Source organism: Macrotis lagotis, chromosome 6, assembly GCF_037893015.1.
Source record: "Macrotis lagotis isolate mMagLag1 chromosome 6, bilby.v1.9.chrom.fasta, whole genome shotgun sequence".
Lineage (NCBI taxonomy): Eukaryota > Metazoa > Chordata > Mammalia > Peramelemorphia > Peramelidae > Macrotis > Macrotis lagotis.
Genome location: NC_133663.1, coordinates 179,316,033 through 179,324,142, shown reverse-complemented (window position 1 = coordinate 179,324,142; position 8,110 = coordinate 179,316,033). Strand labels below are relative to the sequence as shown.

The 8,110-nt window shown below is 39.1% G+C and overlaps 2 pseudogenes; both read left to right on the top strand.

The window, feature by feature from the left end:
* Positions 1-1,345: 1,345 nt before the first annotated feature.
* On the top strand, positions 1,346-2,756 carry LOC141491932 (putative E3 ubiquitin-protein ligase TRIML1 pseudogene; annotated as a pseudogene).
* Positions 2,757-3,321: 565 nt separating this feature from the next.
* On the top strand, positions 3,322-4,016 carry LOC141492292 (COP9 signalosome complex subunit 8 pseudogene; annotated as a pseudogene).
* The last annotated feature ends 4,094 nt before the right edge of the window (positions 4,017-8,110 follow it).

The window sequence follows — 8,110 nt, the reverse complement described above, 5'->3', positions numbered from 1 at the left end:
GGCGGGGATTTGTGGTTAGGGAAGGCAGAGGCAGAGATGTTTCTCTCTGGTGTCTCATCTCTGATTGCCAAGGGTGCAAGAGATTAATGAATGGGCCAGGTAAAAAAAACTTGTAATAGAGGAGGTTCAATATAACAATGCAAAACAATTCGGAAGTACTTATGATAAAAAAAATGTTATTTGCCTTCAGAAAAAGAACTGATGGACTGTGAATGGAGACTCAAACATTGTTTTTTAAACTTTGCTGTTATTTTTTTGGGGGGGTTGCATTTTCTTTTGCAACATGGCTAATATGGACTTATTTTGATTGACTAACATAATTAAAGTCTATATCAAATTCCTTACCTTTTAAAGGGAGGGAGGAGGAGGGAGAAAAAGAATTTGGAATTCAGAAGTTGAGTAGAGGATAGAAAATTTGAGGCATCATTTTGCAAAATAAACTTTGATTGCTGCTTCTGTTTTTATATCTTTGTTCTTCTCCTGTAGAACTTCCTTTCCCTCTTCTCAAAGCTATCACACCGAAGAAGACATTTCAAAACAATATTGATGCTGTCACTCTATTTTCAATTAAATTCTACAAATCCCACTGCCTAAAATGATTGAAGAGCAAGATAATTCTGGTCTCAAGTGCCTAGGTGTGAACTCCATGGTAAACTGGGAGGCCCAAGATTCTTAAAAAGGAAAAAGGTAGGAATTCAGTAATGTTGTAGAGAATTAGAAGGACTTTGGGACACAGGAGTTCTCACCTTTTGTGGAAGGGTAAATAATAAGAGTGAGAGGGGCCATTAAATCGAGGTGGAGGGGAGGAATACCAAGGCTTAATACATAAATTGGTTACTGGAAGGGGAGAGGCAGATTAGGGAAGAGATGAAGGTTTGAGGTTTGAGTTTTTCCTTACCCTGTTGCTATCTCAGAACATTAGAAATGTGGTTAGAGCACCAACTGGAGTCAGGAGGACCTGAGTTCAAATCCAACCTCAGATACTTAATAATTACCTGTGTGACCTTGGGCAAGTCACTTACCCCCAATGCCTTGCAAAAATAAAAAGAAACATGATAATTCTGAGGCATGGAAATAAGATGGGATGTTGCTAAATGACCTAATTAGGAGACTTTGCAAGTACTAAGATGTAAAGACCTTTTCTTCAATTGTTGGTAAAATTGAATTGTGGGATTAGAAAAAAAAAGTGAAAACTTAGTCCAAGAGCAGAGGCTGGAAGCCCCATCAAAAGATGGGGTGGGGGGGTCAGTAAAACAAGGGTTAACACAACTCAGTGTTAATATCTTTTGCTGCCAGAGTTTCTGAGAGGAATATTGGAGAAAGAAGGAATTGGAGACATAGAAACATGGATGCAAGAGCTTTAATTGAAAATCTCAAGGCAGATCTCACTTGCTCCATCTTTCTGGGCTACTTCACTGACCCACTCACTATCAAATGTGGCCATAGGTTCTGTACAGCTTGTCTTCTCCAATGTAAGGAGGGAGCTAATGAAATCTTAACCTGCCCAGAGTGCAGAGGAATCATCCAATACAGTGACATGGTGCCAAATGTGTACCTGCAGAATCTGTCCATCACTGGCAAAATGCTGAATCCTCATTTGCTATAGAGAATGGTGGACCTGACCACCTGTGATCAACATGAGGAAAAAAGAGAAGTTCTTCTGCAAAGAAGACCAGAGACTTCTCTGTGATTCTTGTTTATTAGACCCAGAGCACAAGGATCACCAAGTCCTTCTGTTGGAAACAGTTGCTGCCAAGTACAAGGAAAGGCTCCAGGATATATGGACTATATTATAGGAAAAAATAGAGGAATTTCAAATTGCACTGGACACAGAGAGTAGGAGAGATGCACACTATAAGAAAGATACCAACACTTTGAAAAAGACAATTATTTATGAATATGAGAAAATGTACCAGTTCTTATGGGAAGAAGAATGTCAATACTTGCAAAGACTGGACCAAGAATCCAAAGAAAACCTTGCCAAACTGGAGCAGAACAAGGCCAAGCTGTCTCAACAAATCCAGAATCTACAACTAATAATCTTAGAAATAGAGGAGAATTTGGACAAGGTGCCCTTAGAAATAATCCAGGATACAAAAGGGACTTTGGAAAGGAGTCATAAGCCGTTGCTTCAAAAACCAGAGCTTTCTTCCTTTGCCTGGACCACCTGTCCCATCATAGGCTTGATGGAAGTGCTCCTTCATTTCCAAAGGGATATAACTCTTGATCCTGACTCAGCTAATCCTCATCTCATCCTGTCTGAAGACTTGAAGAATGTCCAGTATGGAAGTGTCCCTCAGGACCTGCCTGACAACAAAGAGAGATTTGACTGTGTTCTTGCTGTCTTGGGGACCCAGGCTTTTACTTCAGGCAAACATTATTGGGAAGTAGAGATGAAAAATAAGACAGAATGGGAATTGGGCATCTGTAAAGATTCAGTCAGAAGAAAAGGGACACTTTCTTATTTATCTGAGGATATAAGGACCCTGACCGGTTTCACTGCTGGAAATCGTTTCTTTCTTTGGAATTCACAGAATGGCTTTCAAATGAGGCAGCCTATATATAAAAAATAGGCATTTTTCTAGATTATGAAATTGGACAGATAAGCATTTTATGATGCCACAGATAGATCCATTCTCCACAGTTTCTCACACATTGCCTTTGAAGTGCCTGTATGCCCATACTTCTCTCTTTGCTCTCCTAAGAAAGAAAATATCTCTGGATCACTCATTATTTGTCCCAGGAGTAATCAGTAGAAGACTGTCAATGATCCTAATTACTAAGGGTCCCTCTCTCTGATAAGTGATGGAAAGTGATACTAAAAATGACTTTCTATTCTTATGAACTGTGTTTAAATGTTAATAAAATTATGTGATTATTAAAACCACTGAGAACAAAGTCTATCTTGTTTATACTTAGAAGAAAAAAAGAATGGGAGCTTTTATTTTTAATGGTAGCTGATCTGCAAGCACCTAAATTGTAGATCAGCTGGAAGGGGAGGCAGAAAAGAAACAGAAGAGGTAACTGAGGGTAGGAAAAAAAAGGAGACAAAAATTTTCAAATAAAGTTGGGTAAAGAAGAAAATTTTGCATGTTAAGTGAATAAATAATCAAGCAAGCAAACAAGCAAATAAATGAAAGAAATAATAGCTTCCATGGATTAAGTCCTAGGGAGGGTGGTAAGTTGTTGATCCTGAGAGATAGACAAAATAAAATGAGAACTCTAGTGGTTTCAAGGAACTTGCCCTGAATCATGAAATATAAGGCATCTGCAGAAATAAATGCATTTTAAATGATTACAAAAATGAAGACTTCAGGCGAGATGAGACAGGGCCTGACACAAGGTCAAGGATCAGTAGTGAGCTCCTAGGTCTGATCAGAGGAGGCTGAGAAGGAGGTGAAGACCCAGGCTTAGTGTAGTCCAGGAATATTCCTATGATCTAGATGCTTCAAGAAGCTTCTGGTTCAATGAGAGAGCCAGGAGCTTGAGGTTTCTGGAGAAACAATAGACCCTATTTAAGGGCAGCACCCTGCCCTGTACTTATTGCATAATGATATGAATAATGCCTGATATCTTTGGAAAACAAATCTTCCTGATCTAAAACCTCCAAATCATGAGTTTATGGAAATCTTGCTGGCAAAACAAAGAATCTGGTAGAGAGATTTCTCAGGAATCTATATGACCTCACATCACAGTGGTCTGAGAGCATTCAACCCATCATGGAAGAGATTCCATAAGAAGATGAGCTTTTGAACTGGGGTCTTAGGCATCTATATGGATCATTGCTGATGATTTCCTAGTGTTTGTTGGCCTTCCTATAGAAGCAGTGGAAAGGGTCTTGTAGAAAGGATGAGAAGCAGACCCCACCACAAAAAAATGGTGATGCCCAATCAGCTAAGTTTTCTGGATGTTTCCTTGAACAGATTTATTCCTTATCAGAGAATTCTCTAGACTCACTAATCCCCAAAGAACAGAAGTTAATCAGATTGACTCCTTGGAGTTTTCTTGAAAACTGATTTGTCATTGTTTCTGATTGAGATCAAACTTGAGAATCCAGTGTACTGACCCATCCAAAAAACCAACATTTTCATTGTATTCTCTTGAATGAAGTACCTGATATTCTTTATTTGAACACGGAATAAACCATATTTGTAAGATACATAATTTTGAGGGGTCCTTAAACATGTAGAATTTACCTTTCACTGGCTTCTTATTACCAAGGTATTTATTAATTTAGAGCTCAAAATATGTGATTAGGTCTTATTCTATAGTGATTCCTGATAGGGTAACATACCTATTTCCACTTGGTAAATCTCAGCTCTTCTGGGCTAATTTTTTCAGTGCCCCTACTGATGACAGTGAACAGTGAGGAACCTGTTGTGAGTGGGAACAAAGACTCTGAAAGAATATAACAGATTTCTCAGAGAAGTAGGGAGAAGATCTGGCATGAGGGGAGTTGGTTCAATTGAACCCATCCATAAAAAAGAAGCAAAATTTGATGGTTCAAAAGTTGTTCTCTGGGTGGATGTTGCACCCTCTTACTATACTTTTCAGAAAGCGAAGTATATTCATTCCTAGGTGCCTCAAATCCATGGAGAATTTTTTGAAAAGCATGTTGACTTTCAAGTGGTCCTCTTGTTGTAGAGGATTATGTATGCTGATCTGTTGAATTTATTGACTGATACTTGCTAGGAACCTTCTTAAGAAAGAAATTACTTTACAGAAAGATCTAGGGAAAACTGTAGAGCTCTGAGAACAAAGCTCTTAAAATTTTGAGGTTAATTAGAAAGATGCAACTTGTATGGCCATTATGACTTTATTTAAAAATAGAATCTCACAATTTTTATTATAATTGCTTGGATAATTCATTTCCTTCATATTTTCAAAGGGTCAAACATCACTTAATAAGCCCCCCTTTATATTTGTTGTCTTCATTCATTCATTCATTCATTCATTCATAAAACTAAGAGAATCTCATATTTATAGTAAGATTTCCTTCAGCATATTGTACTAATGTACATTTTTTTTAAAACTTCAGTTTTTCAAAGGGTTCAGAATTGTGCACTATTATTTTAAAAATCAATTAGAATTTTTTTAAAAAGGAACTAAAATAAGAACTTAAAAAAGAATTCAAAAATCAAAAAAGAGATTAAGGAAAAAATATAAATGCAATTCAAGAAAATTAAGAAAATTAACCAATTAGAAAAAAAGACAGAAAAATCCTGAGGAAATAACTCCTTGAAAAGAAGAACTGGCAAGTGGAATCAAATGACACAAAGTAATAAAACTACAAAAATAGAATCTGAAATATCACATTAATAAATGAGAATGTTTGCTCTTCATCCTTGAGAAGACTATGACATTAGGGAGGTGATGCCATGACAAGCACATGAATTGGATTTGAGTGAGTTACCAGCCCACTTTCTCCTTCAGAGGCATTTGGGTCCAGTGGCCATATATGAATCAGATCAACTGAAAATGGTCTTGGTTTGTGAGACAATCAGAGTTGTGACTTGTCTAAGATCACACAAGTAGTAAGTGTCAAGTGTCTGAGGTCAGAATCAACTATAGAGCACTACCCTTGGAGTCAGGAGGATGGGAGGACCATCTCTAGTTGTCCTGACTCATATCTAGGCACTGGTTCCAGATGACTCCAAAGGAGTTAAATGAGACTAGGGACTTAGCACAGCCTCACTCATTCAAATCCAATTCACATGCATGTTATGGTATCACCTCCCCAGTGTCATGGTCTTCTTCAAGAATAAATAACAAGGAGGGGCAACTAGGTGGTGCAGTGGACAGAGCACTGGCCCTGGAGTCAGGAGTACCTGAGTTCAAATCCGACCTCAGAAACTTAATAATTACTTAGCTGTGTGGCCTTGGGCAAGCCACTTAACCCCATTGCCTTGCAAAAAAAAAAAAAAGAAAGAAAGAATAAATAAAAAAGGACTTCCGGCCAAGATGGTGGAGAGAAGACAGGCACAGTTCTAAAGTCTCCTGATCTTTCCCCATCTATCATATGAAACAAACTTCTCAAAAGAAATCCGACCCACAAAACCCAGAAAGAAAAGCCAGGAGAAAGAACATCTACCTTAGGCTTTGGCTCCCTCAGCAGCACTGGAGAAATTCGGGTGGGTGAGTCTGGGCCCAGTGGGCATATCAGCCCCTGATCAGCCAGATTAGCAGCTGAATTGGAGCTGGGGCATCTGAGGGCTGGAGAGGCCGACCTGCTGGATCAGGAGTGGGGCTAGACTGCAGGGGCTTGAGTCAACTAGGGAGCAGGGGTGCGCTGACCCTCTGGAGCTTGCCAACAGGGCTGGGGGGAGAGTTCTGGTGCAGGAGAGCTGTGGACACCATCCCTGGACTCCTCTGGTCTGAGGAGCTCTGAGTCCATGCCTCCATTGCTGCTGAGGCCTCTCCCAGGAACAAACAATAGCAGAATACTTCTGCCTCAGGCACAGGTGTGTAAGCAGAAGAACTAGCCCAAATGACAATAGGGAAAGGGATGACCTCAGGTCAGGGCAAAGGCCACCATTGATTGAAGACAAAAGGACTCATTAACTCCAACTCCTCCCTTCAAGCTAAGGGAGAAGGCCTCAATCAAGGTCACAGACACTCCAGAGAAAGCAACCAGCACCTCCTACTGGCCAGCCAGAGAAATTGCACTCAGTGAGTAAAGCCTCTAGAGATACTAAGCCCCTGTGAACCAGCCCCTCCCCAACTCAAGGTCTTAACAAATCGAAGAAGGGTCAGAGGTAAGGTGGATCCATAGAAAAATTCTTGTAAAGGAATGACCCTAACTCAGGGAGACCTAGAGCCTCTAAGGAGAATATGACCTGGTCTTCAACACAGAAAGACTTCCATGAAGAAATAAGGAAGGAGTTTAAAAATCAACTGGAAAATTTGGGAGAGACAATTAATACCTTGCAACAAGAAAACAAATCCTTAAAAAATACAATTGGACAAATACAAAAAGAGAATAAATCTCTCAGATCATCAATTGGACAAATACAAAATGAGAATAATTCTTTCAGATCCTCAATTGGGCAAATGGAAAAAGAAAATAATTCTCTCAAATCTCAATTGGTCAAATGGAAAGCTAATGGACCAATTGGAAAAGGAGTTGCAAAAGGTTAATGAAGAAAACGCCTCTCTAAAAAAAAAAAGAATGGAGTCTGCAGAAACTAATGACTCCATGAGACAGCAAGAGCCAGTTAAACAAAACTAAAAAAATAGAAAAAATAGAAGAAAATGTAAAATACCTCATCAGCAAAACCACTGACCTTAAGAATAGGTCAAGGAGGGGCAACCTGAAAATTATTAGACTTCCTGAGAACATTGAAGAGAAAAAAAGCCTGGCCTTAATATTACAGGATCTAGTGATGGAAAACTTCCCTGATATCATGGAACCAGAGGGCAAAGTAGATATTGAAAGAATACATCATTCCCCTCCAGAAAAAGATCTTAAAATGAAAACACCAAGGAATGTTGTGGCCAAATTCCAGAACTATCAGATAAAAGAGAAAATCCTGCAAGCAGTCAGAAAGAAACAATTTAAATATCAAGGAGCCACAGTAAGGATTACCCAGGACCTAGCTGCATCAACATTAAGGGATCAAAGGGCCTGGAATGAAATATTTCGAAGAGTAAGGGAGCTTGGAATGCAGCCAAGAATCCACTATCCCGAAAAGCTAAGCCTTCTCTTCCAGGGAAAAAGATGGACATTTAATGGAATAGAAGAATTCTAAAAATTCCTGATGAAAAGACCAGAGGTAAATAGAAAATTTGGTCATCAAACAGGAGGTTCAAGAGACACATGAAAAGGTTAAAAAAAGGGGGGGGGGGGTTAAAAAAATTGCTATCCAATAAGTTGAAACTGGCTATATTCCAGCTTGGGGAAAAAAGATTCTCATAAATCTTGAAAACTGTAACTCTAACAGAGAGAATATACCTAGCCAGAAGTGATGGACATTCATGACCTATCCATGAGACTGCTATCCAATAGGATGTAACTGGCTATAACCCCACTTGGGAGAAAGACCCTAATAACTCTCAAGAATTTTAACTCTGTTAGACAGAATGTACATAGCTAGAAGTGACAGATATTCAG